Source organism: Arachis ipaensis, chromosome B1 (assembly GCF_059453495.1).
Source record: "Arachis ipaensis isolate K30076 ecotype BB chromosome B1, ASM5945349v1, whole genome shotgun sequence".
Lineage (NCBI taxonomy): Eukaryota > Viridiplantae > Streptophyta > Magnoliopsida > Fabales > Fabaceae > Arachis > Arachis ipaensis.
Genome location: NC_142436.1, coordinates 148,010,016 through 148,027,566, shown reverse-complemented (window position 1 = coordinate 148,027,566; position 17,551 = coordinate 148,010,016). Strand labels below are relative to the sequence as shown.

Below are 17,551 nucleotides of genomic sequence, written 5' to 3'. Positions count from 1 at the left end.
GCTAAGTTCAAGGATAAATTCAAAACTCATGTACTTCTTGTTCTTTTGAATTAAAACATTTTTCATTTAAGAGAGGTGATGGATTCATAGGACATTCATAACTTTAAGGCATAGTTACTAACTACTAATGATCATGTAATGAAGACACAAACATGGATAAGCACTTAACATAGAAAATGAAAAACAGAGAAAGTAAGAACAAGGAAAGAGTCCACCTTAGTGATGATGGTGTTTCCTTCTTGAGGAACCAATGATGTTCTTGAGCTCTTCTATGTCTCTTCCTTGCCTTTGTGGCTTGATTCCTAGTGATTTTTGGTATTTCTATTCTCAGTTGCTTCCAATAACTATGTGGAGGGAAGTGCATCCCCTGAGGTATCTCAGGGATATCTTGATTTGCAGCCACATGTTCTACCACTGAGCTATAGATCCTTTACATAATTGTTTTACCACACCAAACTTAGAATGTTGCTCGCCCTCGAGCAAAAGAAGAAGGAATAGATGAAGAAGAAGATGTGGAAAAAAAACTAGGATTATGAGGAAGGACGGTGGGGATCCTGTGGGGTCCACAGGTCCTGAGATGATCCTGTGAGGTCCACAGATCTTGAGATGTCAAGGCATTTACATCCCTGCACCAATTTAGGCATGCAAAATGCCCTTGCACACAACTCTGGGCGTTCAGCGCCAGGTTGGTGCCCATTTTGGGCGTTCAACGCCCATTTGTTGCCCATTTCTGGCGTTGAACGCCAGAACCATGCTTGTTCTGGGCGTTCAGCGCCCAGACACTGCCCATTTTGGGCGTTCAGCGCCAGAACCATGCTCTGTTCTGGCGTTGAACGCTAGACAGGTGCCTCCTCCAGGGTGTGATTTTTCTTCCGCTGTTTTTGATTCTGTTTTCAATTTTTATATTTATTTTGTGACTCCACTTGATCATGAACCTAATAAAACATGAAAAACAATGAAAATAAAGATTAGATAAATAAAAATTGGGTTGCCTCCCAACAAGCGCTTCTTTAATGTCAATAGCTTGACAGTGGGCTCTCATGGAGCCTCACAGATGTTCAGAGCATTGTTGAGACTCCCCAACACCAAACTTAGAGTTTGACTATGGGGGCTCTAGTTGACTCTGTTTTGAGAGAAGCTTTTTCTGCTTCCTCTCCATGGATGCAGAGAGAGATCCTTGAGTTGTAAACACAAGGTTGTCCTTATTTAATTGAAGGATCAATTCTCCTCTGTCCACATCAATCACAGCTCTTGCTGTGGCTAGGAAAGGTCTTCCTAGGATGATGGATTCATCCTCTTCCTTTCCAGTGTCTAGGACTATGAAATCAGCAGGGATGTAAAGGCCTTCAACCTTTACTAACACGTCCTCTACTTGTCCATAAGCCTGTTTTCTTGAATTGTCTGCCATCTCCAATGAGATTTTAGCAGCTTGCACCCCATAGATTCCCAGTTTCTCTATACAGAGAGGGGCATGAGGTTTATCCCTGAACCAAGGTCACACAGAGCCTTAAAGATCATGGTGCCTATGGTACAAGGTATTATGAACTTTCCAGGATCCTATCTCTTCTGAGGCAATGTCAGTTGATCCAGATCACTTAGTTCATTGGTGAACAAGGGAGGTTCATCTTCCCAAGTCTCAATACCAAATAATTTGGCATTCAGCTTCATGATTGCACCAAGAAACTTGGCAGTTTGCTCTTCAGTAACATCCTCATTCTCTTCAGAAGAGGAATACTCATCAGAGCTCATGAAGGGCATAAGGAGGTTCAATGGAATCTCTATGGTCTCTAGATGAGCCTCAGAGTCCTTTGGTTCCTCAGAGGGAAGCTCCTTATTGATCACTGGACGTCCCAGGAGGTCTTCCTCCTTGGGATTCACGTCCTCCTCTCCCTCATTGGGTTCGGCCATGGTGCTTATGTCAATGGCCTTGCACTCTCCTTTTGGATTCTCTTCTGTATTGCTTGGGAGAGTACTATGAGGGATTTCAGTTATCCTTTTACTCAGCTGGCCCACTTGTGCTTCCAAATTTCTAATGGAAGACCTTGTTTCATTCATGAAACTTACAGTGGCCTTAGATAGATCAGAGACTAAGTTTGCTAAATTAGAAGTATTTTGTTCAGAGTTCTCTGTCTGTTGTTGAGTGGATGATGGAAAAGGTTTATTATTGTTAAACCTGTTTCTTCCACCATTATTAAAGCCTTGTTGAGGCCTTTGATCCTTCCATGAGAGATTTGGATGATTTCTCCATGATGGATTATAGGTGTTTCCATAAGGTTCACCTAAGTAATTCAGCTCTGCTATTGCAGGGTTTTCAGGATCATAAGCTTCTTCTTCATAAGAAGCCTCTTGAGTACTGTTGGATGCAGCTTGCACTCCATTCAGACTCTGAGAAATCATATTGACTTGCTGAGTCAATATTTTGTTCTGAGCCAATATGGCATTCAGAGTATCAACTTCAAGAACTCCCTTCTTCATAGGCGTCCCATTATTCACAGGATTCCTCTCAGAAGTGTACATGAACTGGTTATTAGCAACCATGTCAATGAGTTCTTGAGCTTCTGCAGGCGTTTTCTTTAGGTGAATGGATCCACCTGCAGAAGTATCCAATGACATTTTAGCTAAGTCAGACAGACCATCATAGAATATATCCAGGATGGTCCATTTTGAAAGCATGTCAGTAGGACACTTTTTGGTCAGCTGCTTGTATCTTTCCCAAGCTTCATAGAGGGATTCACCTTCTTTCTGTCTGAAGGTTTGAACATCCACTCTAAGCTTGCTCAGCTTTTGAGGAGGAAAGAACTTGGCTAAGAAAGCCGTGACCAGCTTATCCCAAGAGTTCAGGCTATCTCTGGGTTGGGAATCCAACCATATTCTAGCCCTGTCTCTTACAGCAAAAGGGAAAAGCATGAGCTTGTAGACTTCAGGATCTACTCCATTAGTCTTAACAGTATCACATATCTGCAAGAATTTAGTTAAGAACTGAAAAGGATCTTCAGATGAAAGTCCATGAAACTTGCAGTTCTACTGCATCAGAGAAACTAATTGAGGTTTAAGCTCAAAATTGTTTGCTCCAATGGCAGGAATGGAGATGCTTCTTCCATGTAAATTGGAATTAGGTGCAGTAAAGTCACCAAGCATTCTCCTTGCATTATTGTTGTTGGGTTCGGCTGCCATCTCCTTTACTTGTTCGAAATTTTCAATAAGGTTGTCTCTGGATTGTTGTAATTTAGCTTCTCTTAGTTTCCTCTTCAGAGTCCTTTCAGGTTCTGGATCAGCTTCAACAAGAATGCCTTTTTCTTTGTCCCTGCTCATAAGAAAGAGAAGAGAGAAAGAAAAGAAGAGGAATCCTCTATGTCATAGTAAAGAGGTTCCTTATTGTTAGTAGAAAAAGAAGAGAAGAAAAAAATTCGAACACAGATAGAAGAGGGGGTTCGAATTTGGTGAGTGATGTGAGGGAGAGATGTTAGTAGATGAATAAATAATTAGAGTAAGATGAGAGAGGGAGAGAATTTTCGAAAATTATTTTTGAAAAAGAGTTAGTGATTTTCGAAAATAGTTTTTGAAAACGGTTAGTAAATTTTTTTTTTTGAAAATTAAAATAAAAAATTAAAATAATTAGTTAATTAAAAAGAAATTTTGAAAAAGGGGGAAGGGATTTTCGAAAATGAGAGAGAGAGAGAGTTAGTTAGGTGGTTTTGAAAAAGATAAGAAACAAACAAAAAGTTAGTTAGTTAGTTGAAACAAATTTTGAAAAGATAAGAAGTTAGGAAGTTAGAAAAGATATTTTGAAATCAAATTTTTGAAAAAGATAAGATAAAAAGATAATTTTGAAAAGATATGATAGAAATTAGTTTTTGAAAAAAGATTTGATTTTTTAAAATCTCAATTAATGACTTGATTCACAAGAAATCACAAGATATGATTCTAGAACTCAAAGTTTGAATCTTTCTTAACAAGTAAGTAACAAACTTGAAATTTTTGAATCAAAATATTAATTGATGATGATATTTTCGAAAATTATGAGATAAAAGTAAGAAAAAGATTTGATTTTTGAAAAAGATTTTGAAAAAGATGAGATTTTTAAATTGAAAATTTGATTTGACTCATAAAAATAACTAGATTTTAAAATTTTTTGAAAAAGTCAAATCTAATTTTCGAAATTTTGAGAAGAAAAAGGAGAAGATATTTTTTGATTTTTGAATTTTTAATGATGAGAGGGAAAAACATGAAAAAGACTCAATGCATGAAATTTTTAGATCAAAACATGTGATGCATGCAAGAATGCTATGAATGTCAAGATGAACACCAAGAACACTATGAAGATCATGATGAACATCAAGAACATATTTTTGAAAAAATTTTTAATGCAAAGAAAACATGCAAGACACCAAACTTAGAATTCTTTAATGCTTAGACATAAAGAATTCAGGAATGCATATGAAAAACAAGAAAAGACACAAAACATGCAAATGCAAAGATCAAACAAGAAGACTTACCAAGAACAACTTGAAGATCATGAAGAACACTATGAATGCATGATTTTTTCGAAAAATGCAAGATGCATATGCAATTGACACCAAACTTATAACATGACTCAAGACTCAAACAAGAAACACAAAAAATATTTTTGATTTTTTTATGATTTTCTAATGTTTTTGTATTTTTTCGAAAATTATTTGAAAAACAAAAATAAGGATTCCAAAATTTTTAATATGAATTCCAGGAATCTTATGCTCTTTAGTCTAAAGCTCCAATCAAAGGGTCAGGCATGGCTTAATAGCCAGCCAAGCTTTAGTAAAAATATGAGTGTAATTCATTCAATTTTAAGCTAAAACTTCTGTCCAAAAGAATTTAGACATGGTTTTATAGCCAGCATGCTTCAACATGCTTCATGAAACACTAGAATTCATTCTTAAAAGTTCTGAAGAAAAATATATTTTTGAAAACATTTTTATTTTTATTTTTTTTGAAAACAAAAGAGAAATTTTTGAAAAATTTTTGAAAACAAAACAAAAAGAAAATGACCTAATCTGAGCAACAAGATGAACCGTCAGTTGTCCAAACTCGAACAATCCCCAGCAACGGCGCCAAAAACTTGGTGCACAACATTGTGATCTCTGGTAATGGCTCCAAAAACTTGGTGCTCTAATCTCAATTCATAATTTGTTACAACTTCGATACAACTAACCAGCAAGTGCACTGGGTCGTCCAAGTAATACCTTACGTGAGTAAGGGTCGAATCCCACGGAGATTGTTGGTATGAAGCAAGCTATGGTCACCTTGTAAATCTCAGTCAGGCGGATATAAAATGGTAATGGGGTTTTCGAAAATAATTAATAAAATAGGGATAGAAATACTTATGTAAATCATTGGTGAGAATTTCAGATAAGCGAATAGAGATGCTTTCATTCCTCTGAACCTCTGCTTTCCTGCTATCTTCACCCAATCAGTCTTACTCCTTTCCATGGCTGGCTTTATGTAATGCATCACCATTGTCAATGGCTACTTTCGGTCTTCTCTCGGGAAAATGATCCAAATGCCCTGTCACGGCACGGCTAATCGTCTGGAGGCATCACCCTTGTCAATGGTTACATCCTATCCTCTCAGTGAAAATGGTCAACGCACCCTGTCACGGCACGGCTATTCATCTGTCGGTTCTCGATCATGCTGGAATAGGATTTACTATCCTTTTGCGTCTGTCACTACGCCCAGCAATCATGAGTTTGAAGCTCGTCACAGTCATTCAGTCATTGAATCCTACTCAGAATACCACAGACAAGGTTTAGACTTTCCGGATTCTCTTGAATGCCGCCATCATTCTAGCTTATGATGCGCATAAACTAGTTATGCTACGATTTAGGAAATTGCACGATCGGCAAAATTCCTTCCGGCAAGTGCACCGGTTATCGTCAAGTAAAAAACTCACAATAGAGTGAGGTCGAATCCCACAAGGATTGGTTGAGTGAGCAATTCGGATTAGAAGTGTGTTCTAGTTGAGCGGAATCAAGATTTAGATGAGAATTGCGGAATGTAAAATTGGCGGGAAAAGTAAATGACAAGAAATTTAAATGGCGGAATCTTAAATTGCATGAAGTAAAGAGCAGAAGCTAAATTGCTGAAATTAAAAGGGAATGGGGGTGATTGCATGAATTTAATTGCAGAATGTAAAGAGAAAGTGGAAGTCAGAAATGGGGAATTCATTGGGTTATAGGAGATATTGAAATCTCCGAATCAAAACATGTTTATCAATTCCTCAACCAATGCGTTCATTGAATTTTGCTTGGCAATCTTATATGATTGGATCCCAATCCCTTGGCTCACCAATTCTCTCTAAAAACAAACAAATTCCCAATCCCTTGGTTTAAATGTTCATAAGAAGAGATGATGCTCGATCACTGATTATACCACACAGCTTCATGAACCACAATTTGGTAGGATTACATGTCACAATATCCATCCAAACCCCAATCCAATTCACTGTGAGAAAGCTTCTCTAGCATGAATCCTCCATTCCTTTCCCAAGGTTCCGAAGGATTCCAATTATGGGTAGTTTCTTTCCCAAGACAACTACCCAATGGAATTAGATCGAGAAGCTTTCTAACAAAATTCAAGAGAAAAGATTGAAGAAGAAGATAAACTATTATTGATTCATTGAATTACAATAGAGCTCCCTAACCCAATGAAAGGGGTTTAGTGAGTCATAGCTCTGAATTCAATTACAAAGATATGAAAACTAGCTAAATGAAAAGGTAAAAGTCCTCTCTAACTTAAATTCTATCCTATTTATACACTTTCTATATTGAGCTTCTGTTGTGTTTCTTGGGCTTTGAGGCCTCTCCATGCTTTCCTTTTGCCTTGGGTTTATGATCCATAATCTTGATGAGGCTGTTGATCCAAATTCTGTAACATTCATTGAGCCAACTTAGTGATAATCAAATAATGACACACGACTCAATAAATTGAAATTTCAGACTCATCAATCCTTCAGGCCCAATCCCATAAACCATGATATTCAATTGGGTTTCATACCAGAGTAAGTTTAAGTTAATGTTTGTGCTCAAATACTAACTTAAACCGCAATATTGTTGGCCCAGAAACCTTTTCCAAGAGTGGCGTTTAAGTTGCAGTTTAAGCTTAAACTGTAGCTTAAACGCCAGACACTTCCAGTGATGCCTTTTGTGGAAGCACGTTTAAGCTTCAGTTTAAGGTTAAACTGAAGCTAAAACGTGGAAAAGGAAGAAGGCAGCCCTGGAGGGTAACTTAGTCGAACACGTTTAAGCTTCAGTTTAAGGTTAAACTGAAGCTTAAACGTGGAGATAGAAAAGGCAGCCCTGGAGGTCGAACACGTTTAACCTCCAGTTTAAGGTTAAACTGGAGGTTAAACGTGGAAATGGAAGGAGGCATCCTGGAGGTCGAACACGTTTAAGCTCCAGTTTGAGGTTAAACTGGAGCTTAAACGTGGAAATGGAGAAAGCAACCCTGGAGGAGAAAACTTGGTCGAACACGTTTAAGCTCCAGTTTAAGGTCAAACTGGAGCTTAAACGTGGAATGGCTCCCTGGTGCACTTCCCATTTCTGGCGTTTAACCTCCAGTTTAAGGTTAAACTGGAGGTTAAACGTGGAAATGCTTCCTGATTGGCATTCTCATTCTGGCGTTTAACCTCCAGTTTAAGGTTAAACTGAAGGTTAAACTTCAGTTTCATCATTTCTTAGCCTTCATGATTCTGGCGTTTAAGCTCCAGTTTAGGCTTAAACTGGAACTTAAACTCCACATGTGATATTCAAGCTTCCTTTATTGACTTTGTTGCTTCCTTGCCTAGCCTCTTCTTCCCTGAAATCATCCAAACAATTGCATCAAAGTCTTGCAAAATTTCATGAGAAATCTTCCATTCATAGCATTCAAGTAATATAACTAAAACTCATGGAATTTGCATCAAAATCATATTGTTTGGATGGTTCATTGCTTTGTTATTCTTTTAACCATTCTTGGTTACTTTAAGCTCAAGAAAATGCATAAAACCACTAAAACTAACAGAAAAATACTAGTGAAACTAGCCTAAGATGCCTTGGCATCACAACACCAAACTTAATACTTGCTTGTCCCTAAGCAAGTCCTGAGTTATTTAAGAAGAAAGTATGAAACAGAAAGCAATTACATTGGCTATATTAGCAAGCATTTGAAGTTCCTCAGAAGGATTTTATGCAGAAAGTTGCAGCATCACTTTTTCATTCTTATCAGGTAAGATTATCACTTTTTCATTGCATCCATCAAACACTGCTATGGCCTCTTGTTATTCTTATGTCCTTGGCACTTTTCTCTTCTTTGTTTTTCTTTTCTTTTTCTTAGAGCTCCTTTGCTCCTTGTTTGCTTAGTGTCATGTGTTGCACAAGCCTTTGGCATTTTCTTTTTCTTATCAGTGCACTACACATATCCACTTTAGGCATTTTAGTTCACATTTCTTCTTGAGACATTGGTGCCCAGCACCTCTTTGTGTGACTAAATGTTTTGTATTTAGGTTGCTCTTGATAATGGACTTTTAGTTGATAATCCCGGGTTAGTTAACCCAAGTTACCAAGTGTTGAAACACTCCTCAGAACCTATTCATCCAAGCATATCCTTAATACATAAACACCACAGGCATTTGTCTCAGAAGTTCGAACCATTGGTGCCTAGCTTATTTTCTCAATTTTCTTGCTTTTTGGTTGCCCTTTTTTAGTGGCTTTTTCTTCTTCTTTTTCTTTCTTTTTCATGGCCAAAGACATTTATTCATCAAGATCCATAGACAGTTTTCAATTTCTACACAAAAAATGATAATTCTACACTCTAATTCCAGTGATCTGACTAAACAATCAAGCATGCATACCACCACTTAATTCTACTTGATTTGTCACTAATTTAGCCAAGTTACTTTTGTTCAAACTTTTCTTTTATTTTTGGAAACAGAACAAGCATGGCAAGCACTTGTTTAAGAAGGTGAAGTTATATCCAAACATCTAGGCATTCCCTTTATTCAAAGCAATAAACAGACACTCATACTAAAAACTTCTCATTCCAGAAAGATTCAACATTCACAGTTTAAACCAGAACAAGCATGCTTTTGTTTGCCCTTTTTAAAGAATTATCAAGGAACAATACCACCTTGTGAAGTTCCTTGTTTTCTCTTTGTTGCCAAGAAACAATTTGCTTTCTCCTTCTTTTCCTAATTGTTGCTTCATGCTTTAAGATCCTTGTTTCCTTTCCTACAAAGAGTGGTGAAGTTGCTTGCTTCTCAAGCACTTGAGTGGTTAGCTCAACTATGTGTGGGTAAGTATCTGAGTCTTAAGTTGGTGTGTGAACACCAAACTTAGTCTCCCACTTACTTCTCTGTTCTTTGGATCCTTGAGTTCTCTCTGGAATGAAGTTGCTGCTAAGGGTTTTAAGTATTTCTGTGACTGCTTAGAATTGTTGTTTCTTTCACATAATTCAAAGGTTGTTGTGTTCAGTTGATCTTTATGGTGGAACACCAAACTTAGAGTCACACATTCCCTTTTGAATTATTGATCTACGAATCCATTGTTTGGTGTGAAACACCAAACTTATTTCTTTGCAATGCACAGAACTACTTCACCCTTTTTATTGAAACAAATAAAAGAAACAGCAAAAGGTATTACCTCAGGTTGGGTTGCCTCCCAACAAGCGCTTCTTTAACGTCATTAGCTTGACGGTCTGCTTCCTCAGTGGAGGTGATATTTAACCTTGTCCTTCTCCTCCACATCTCCCAAGTAATGTTTGAGTCTTTGACCATTCACAATGAAGGTTCGTTGTGACTTTTCTTCCATGATTTCTACTTGTCCATATTTGGAGACCTTGGTGACAAGGAATGGTCCAGACCACCTTGATTTTAGCTTCCCTGGAAATAGCTTCAGCCTAGAATTGTAGAGCAATACTTTTTGTCCTTCTTCAAATTTTCTTGGGGCTATGTTGCTGTCATGCTTCTTCTTTGCTCTTTCTTTGTAAATTTTGGCATTCTCATAAGCTTCAGCTCTGAATTCTTCCAACTCTTGAATTTGCAACATCCTTCTTTCTCCAACAGCTTTGCTGTCCAAGTTCACAAGTTTCAAGGCCCAGTATGCCTTGTGCTCCAACTCCAGTGGCAAATGGCAAGCTTTTCCGTATACTAGTTGGTAAGGAGACATTCCAATTGGTGTTTTGAAAGCCATCCTATATGCCCAAAGAGCATCATCTAGCTTAATCGACCAGTCCTTCCTTGAAGTTCCCACAGTCTTTTCCAGGATCCTTTTGAGTTCTCTGTTAGATATTTCGGCTTGCCCACTTGTTTGTGGATGGTATGGTGTGGCTACCTTGTGTTTGACTCCATATTTTAGAAGCAATGCCTCTAATGGTTTGTTGCAGAAGTGGCTTCCTCCATCACTGATGATTGCTCTTGGAACCCCAAAACGGCAAAAAATGTGTTTTCTGAGGAAGTTCATGACTACCTTATTATCATTGGTTGGAGTTGCTATTGCTTCAACCCATTTGGAGACATAGTCTACTGCCACAAGAATGTAATTATTTGAGTATGAGGAGGGAAAGGGTCCCATGAAATCTATCCCCCATACATTAAACAATTCAAGTTCCAGAATGAATTGTTGTGGCATTTCATTTCTTCTTGGCAGGTTCCCCGCTTTCTGGCATTCATGGCAGTGCTTTACTAGTTCCTTTGCATCTTTGAAGATAGTGGGCCAATAAAAACCACACTGCAACACCTTAGCTGTTGTTCTTTCTCCTGCAAAATGTCCTCCATAAGTGGAGCCATGGCAGTCCCATAAGACTTCCCTTCCTTCTTCCTCTGATATGCATCTTCTGAGTATGCCATCGGAACATTTTTTGAACAAGTATGGTTCGTCCCAGATGAAGTATTTGGCATCATTTACCAATTTCTTCCTTTGATGCTTGTTAAATTCCAACGGCCAACTCCCAGTGGCCTTGAAGTTTGCTATGTCTGCAAACCAGGGTGCTTTGTGAATTACCATGAGTTGTTCATCAGGGAAGCACTCATTTATATGTGTGCTTTGTGCGCTTCCTTCTTCACATGGTATCCTTGATAAATGGTCTGCCACCTTGTTCTCTACACCCTTCTTGTCTTTGATTTCAATGTCAAATTCCTGCAACAAAAGAACCCATCTAATAAGTCTTGGTTTGGATTCTTGTTTAGCAAGTAAGTATTTTAAAGCTGAATGATCAGTGAAGACAATGACTTTAGATCCAATGAGATAAGATTTAAATTTGTCAAATGCAAAGACTATTGCTAAGAGTTCTTTTTCAGTGGTTGTGTAATTCCTTTGGTTAGCATTCAAGACTTTACTGGCATAATAAATCACATGTACCAAATTGTCTTTCCTTTGTCCTAACACTGCCCCAATAGCAAGGTCTGATGCATCACACATCAGTTCAAAAGGTAAGTTCCAATCCGGTGGGGCAATGATATGTGCAGAGGAAAGTTTTTGCTTCAAAAGTTCATAGGCTAGCATGCAATTTTTGTCAAATACAAAGGGTGTATCAGAGACAAGCAAGTTACTCAAAGGTTTGGCTATTTTAGAAAAGTCTCTAATAAACCTTCTGTAAAACCCAGCGTGTCCCAAAAAACTCCTAATTGCCTTGACATTACTTGGTGGAGGTAGTTTTTCAATGATTTCCACCTTAGCTCTATCCACCTCCATGCCTCTATTAGAGATTTTGTGGCCAAGGACTATTCCTTCTGTGACCATGAAATGACATTTTTCCCAGTTTAATACTAGGTTAGTCTCTTGGCACCTCTTAAGCACCAAGGCAAGGTGGTGTAGGTAGCTGGAAAAAGAATCTCCAAACACAGAAAAATCGTCCATGAAGACCTCAATAAATTTTTCAATCATGTCCGAAAAGATGGACAGCATGCATCTTTGGAAAGTGGCAGGTGCATTGCACAATCCAAAGGGCATGCGTCTATAAGCAAAAACTCCATATGGACAAACAAATGATGTTTTCTCTTGATCTCTAGGATCAACTACTATTTGGTTGTAGCCTGAATATCCATCCAAGAAGCAATAGTAAGCATGTCCGGCAAGCCTTTCAAGCATCTGATCCATGAATGGGAGTGGGAAATGATCCTTTCTGGTGGCTTCATTGAGCTTCCTGTAGTCTATGCACATCCTCCACCCAGTGACGGTTCTTGTGGGTATGAGTTCGTTCTTCTCATTTGGCACCACAGTTATGCCACCTTTCTTGGGAACTACATGGATGGGACTAACCCATGGGCTATCAGAAATGGGGTAGATTACCCCTGCCTGCCATAACTTCATGACTTCCTTTTGTACCACTTCTTTCATGACGGGATTCAATCTTCTCTGAGCTTGAATGGAGGGTCTAGCATCCTCTTCTAACAAGATTTTATGCATGCATATGGATGAACTTATCCCCTTCAAATCAGCTAGGGTCCATCCAATGGCATCTTGATGAGTTTGTAGCACCTTGATCAATTCTTCTTCCTGTTCTTTGCTCAGGGCAGAGCTAATGATAACAGGGTGACTCTCATCACTACCCAAGTATGCATACTTGAGATTATGGGGCAATGCTTTGAGCTCAGGTTTTGGTGCTTCCTTCTCTTCTTTCACTCTCTCTGGCATGCTTAGCATGGTTGTTTCAGCAGCCTTGATATCACTAACTTCAATATCCTTGGTGAACTCCTCCTCTGCCACTTCCTTTATTGTTTCCTCAAAAGTTTCTTGTACTGCAATGTCCACTACATCAACCCTCATGCATTCCCTTAGTGATTCTGATGGATAGCTCATTGCCTTGAATACATTAAACACCAATTTCTCATCATGTAGTCTAAGAGTGAGTTCACCCTTTTGTACATCTATGATGGCTCCAGCAGTAGCTAGGAAGGGTCTTCCCAGAATTATTGAAGCTTTGGCTTCTTCCTCCATATCTAACACCACAAAATCAGCAGGAAATATAAAATCTCCCACTTTCACCAACAAATCCTCAACTATCCCATGAGGGAATTTAAAAGTTCGATCTGCCAATTGGAGGGCCATTCTTGTTGGTTTAGCTTCCTCAATCTTCATTCTTCTCATCATTGTTAGAGACATCAAATTGATACTGGCCCCTAAGTCACACAAGGCCTTCTCCACCATGACTTCTCCTATGATGCAGGGGATTTGGAAACTGCCTGGATCCTTCAATTTCTGAGGCAATTTGTGCTGGATGATGGCACTGCATTCTTCAGTTAACAACACAGTTTCCTCGTTTCTCCAGCTTCTTTTCTTGGTCATTAATTCTTTTAAGAATTTTGCATAGAGTGGCATTTGCTCTATTGCCTCAGCAAACGGAATATTGATTTGAAGTTTCTTGAAAATCTCCAAGAACCTGGAAAATTGGCCATCCTTTTCACTTTTCATCAAACGTTGAGGATATGGTGCTTTAGGTGTATAAGGCTTCAGGACCTCTTTTTCTTTTTCTTTTGTTGCGGATGGTGTAAAAGATTGTCCTTGTTCCTTGTCTCTCACATGTTCCCTTGCTTCATCCTCTGTGGTTTCCTTTGATATCTCCTTTAGATTCTTTCCACTTCTGAGGGTTATGGCCTTACATTCTTCCCTTGCAATAGCCTTGGCAGCATGAGAACCGCTTGTCCCAGGGTTTTGCTTAGACAAATACAAAATTTGATTTTCTAGCTTCTGGATGGCAGCTCCTTGGTTTTGCAGGTTAGAATTTACTTCTTCCTTAAAAGCTTTCAATTCGGTTATGTCTTGACTCATGGTTGCAAGCATTCCTTCTATCCAGTTTAATTGATCTTGAAATTGTTGGTTCGGATTAGGTTGGGTAGGTTGATTATTTTGGCCATGATATGGTGGTTGAGGGTAAGTGTTTTGTGTGGCTTGGTATGATCTTTGGTTGGAGTTTTGGTATGTGGAATTGTTATGTTGGTTGTAGTTGTAAGGTTTGTGGTTTTGTGGTTGGGTTTGTTGGTTCCCCCACCCAAAGTTTGGGTGATTTTTCCATCCTGGGTTGTAAGTGTTGGAATGTGGATCATATGATTGCCTTTGTTGGTTTCCCACATAGTTGGCCTCTTCCCAATCACCTCCTTCAATGCTTACTTCCTCTTGATCTTGTGTGTGTATTGCAGCCACTTGCTTTGTTTCTAATTGCCTGGTAAGCTCTGCTAGTTGCTTGGCAAACACCTTGTTTTGGGCTAGAATTGTATCAACATGGTTCAGCTCCATGACTCCCTTAGTGTTGTGCCTCTCTGATGCATAGTAGTACTCATTCTCAGCCACTGTCTCAATCACTTCAATGGCTTCTTCCACAGTCTTTTTCCTGTTCAATGAACCTCCTGATGAATGGTCTACAGCCTTCCTTGATTCATAAGAGAGTCCATCATAGAAAATATGCAATTGCACCCCAATCATGGAACATGTCTGGTGGGCATTTCCTTGTCAAATCCTTGAATCTCTCCCATGCCTCGTAGAGAGTTTCACCATCTTGTTGTCTAAAAGTCTGAACCTCAGATCGAAGCCTATTGACCTTTTGTGGAGGGTAGAAACGTGCCAGAAACTTGCTTTCCACCTCATCCCATGTTGTTAGACTCCCCCTTGGGAATGATTCCAGCCACTTAGCTGCTTTGTCCCTAAGTGAAAATGGGAACAAAAGCAGTTTATAGGCATCTTCCTGGACTCCATTGGACTTCACAGTGTCACAAATTCTCAGGAATTTTGTGAGATGTTGGTTTGGGTCTTCATTAGCACTTCCACCAAATGAACAATGATTCTCCACAAGTGATATTAGCTGTGGTTTGAGCTCAAAATTGTTGGCCTGAATGGGTGGTTTCTGGATGCTGCTACCACAATTCCCAGAGGTTGGGTTTATGTATGAACTAAGAACCCTTCTCTCAGGAATGGCATTGTTTCCATCAGCTCTCTCATGGTTGTGAACTTCTCTATCCATGTTGAGATCTAGAGCTTCCTCAAAATTGTCCTCAGATTCTCCTTCAGATTCTTCTTCTCCCAGTACTCTCTTCCCTCTTGCTTCCCTTCTAAGTCTATGAAGGGTCCTCTCTGGTTCGGTATATGGAGGAGTTGATGTCTCTCCTCTCCTACCTGTCATACAAGAACACAGCACAGGCAACAAACAAGTGAAATACTCTTGGTTAATGGAAGAGTATGGTTAGAGCAATTGAGGAATTAATTCAAACAGTTAGTGAGTCAGTGAGTTAGTTGCTTGAATTTAAAGGCATAAAGAAAGAAAGCATGTATCCGAGTGCATAAATTAAAATTCAACAAGTAACTTGAACAGAATTAACAAAGCAAGAGAAATTGCTCAATCTAGTTAGCTTCCAATTGGAGAATTGTCAATCGAAAACCAATCCCCGGCAACGGCGCCATAAACTTGATGCGCATAAACTAGTTATGCTACGATTTAGGAAATTGCACGATCGGCAAAATTCCTTCCGGCAAGTGCACCGGTTATCGTCAAGTAAAAAACTCACAATAGAGTGAGGTCGAATCCCACAAGGATTGGTTGAGTGAGCAATTCGGATTAGAAGTGTGTTCTAGTTGAGCGGAATCAAGATTTAGATGAGAATTGCGGAATGTAAAATTGGCGGGAAAAGTAAATGACAAGAAATTTAAATGGCGGAATCTTAAATTGCATGAAGTAAAGAGCAGAAGCTAAATTGCTGAAATTAAAAGGGAATGGGGGTGATTGCATGAATTTAATTGCAGAATGTAAAGAGAAAGTGGAAGTCAGAAATGGGGAATTCATTGGGTTATAGGAGATATTGAAATCTCCGAATCAAAACATGTTTATCAATTCCTCAACCAATGCGTTCATTGAATTTTGCTTGGCAATCTTATATGATTGGATCCCAATCCCTTGGCTCACCAATTCTCTCTAAAAACAAACAAATTCCCAATCCCTTGGTTTAAATGTTCATAAGAAGAGATGATGCTCGATCACTGATTATACCACACAGCTTCATGAACCACAATTTGGTAGGATTACATGTCACAATATCCATCCAAACCCCAATCCAATTCACTGTGAGAAAGCTTCTCTAGCATGAATCCTCCATTCCTTTCCCAAGGTTCCGAAGGATTCCAATTATGGGTAGTTTCTTTCCCAAGACAACTACCCAATGGAATTAGATCGAGAAGCTTTCTAACAAAATTCAAGAGAAAAGATTGAAGAAGAAGATAAACTATTATTGATTCATTGAATTACAATAGAGCTCCCTAACCCAATGAAAGGGGTTTAGTGAGTCATAGCTCTGAATTCAATTACAAAGATATGAAAACTAGCTAAATGAAAAGGTAAAAGTCCTCTCTAACTTAAATTCTATCCTATTTATACACTTTCTATATTGAGCTTCTGTTGTGTTTCTTGGGCTTTGAGGCCTCTCCATGCTTTCCTTTTGCCTTGGGTTTATGATCCATAATCTTGATGAGGCTGTTGATCCAAATTCTGTAACATTCATTGAGCCAACTTAGTGATAATCAAATAATGACACACGACTCAATAAATTGAAATTTCAGACTCATCAATCCTTCAGGCCCAATCCCATAAACCATGATATTCAATTGGGTTTCATACCAGAGTAAGTTTAAGTTAATGTTTGTGCTCAAATACTAACTTAAACCGCAATATTGTTGGCCCAGAAACCTTTTCCAAGAGTGGCGTTTAAGTTGCAGTTTAAGCTTAAACTGTAGCTTAAACGCCAGACACTTCCAGTGATGCCTTTTGTGGAAGCACGTTTAAGCTTCAGTTTAAGGTTAAACTGAAGCTAAAACGTGGAAAAGGAAGAAGGCAGCCCTGGAGGGTAACTTAGTCGAACACGTTTAAGCTTCAGTTTAAGGTTAAACTGAAGCTTAAACGTGGAGATAGAAAAGGCAGCCCTGGAGGTCGAACACGTTTAACCTCCAGTTTAAGGTTAAACTGGAGGTTAAACGTGGAAATGGAAGGAGGCATCCTGGAGGTCGAACACGTTTAAGCTCCAGTTTGAGGTTAAACTGGAGCTTAAACGTGGAAATGGAGAAAGCAACCCTGGAGGAGAAAACTTGGTCGAACACGTTTAAGCTCCAGTTTAAGGTCAAACTGGAGCTTAAACGTGGAATGGCTCCCTGGTGCACTTCCCATTTCTGGCGTTTAACCTCCAGTTTAAGGTTAAACTGGAGGTTAAACGTGGAAATGCTTCCTGATTGGCATTCTCATTCTGGCGTTTAACCTCCAGTTTAAGGTTAAACTGAAGGTTAAACTTCAGTTTCATCATTTCTTAGCCTTCATGATTCTGGCGTTTAAGCTCCAGTTTAGGCTTAAACTGGAACTTAAACTCCACATGTGATATTCAAGCTTCCTTTATTGACTTTGTTGCTTCCTTGCCTAGCCTCTTCTTCCCTGAAATCATCCAAACAATTGCATCAAAGTCTTGCAAAATTTCATGAGAAATCTTCCATTCATAGCATTCAAGTAATATAACTAAAACTCATGGAATTTGCATCAAAATCATATTGTTTGGATGGTTCATTGCTTTGTTATTCTT

The 17,551-nt window shown here is 38.8% G+C and overlaps 2 non-coding genes and 1 pseudogene across 2 annotated transcripts; 2 read left to right on the top strand and 1 right to left on the bottom strand.

The window, feature by feature from the left end:
* Window positions 1-17,551, bottom strand: part of LOC148578823 (uncharacterized) — a 76,109-nt pseudogene that overhangs the window by 14,519 nt on the left and 44,039 nt on the right.
* LOC148578827 (small nucleolar RNA R71) lies at window positions 2,668-2,775 on the top strand. Its single transcript, XR_015904253.1, has one exon. It is a non-coding gene; the product is annotated as a small nucleolar RNA R71 (small nucleolar RNA).
* On the top strand, window positions 14,432-14,535 carry LOC148578826 (small nucleolar RNA R71). The gene has a single exon (XR_015903176.1). It is a non-coding gene; the product is annotated as a small nucleolar RNA R71 (small nucleolar RNA).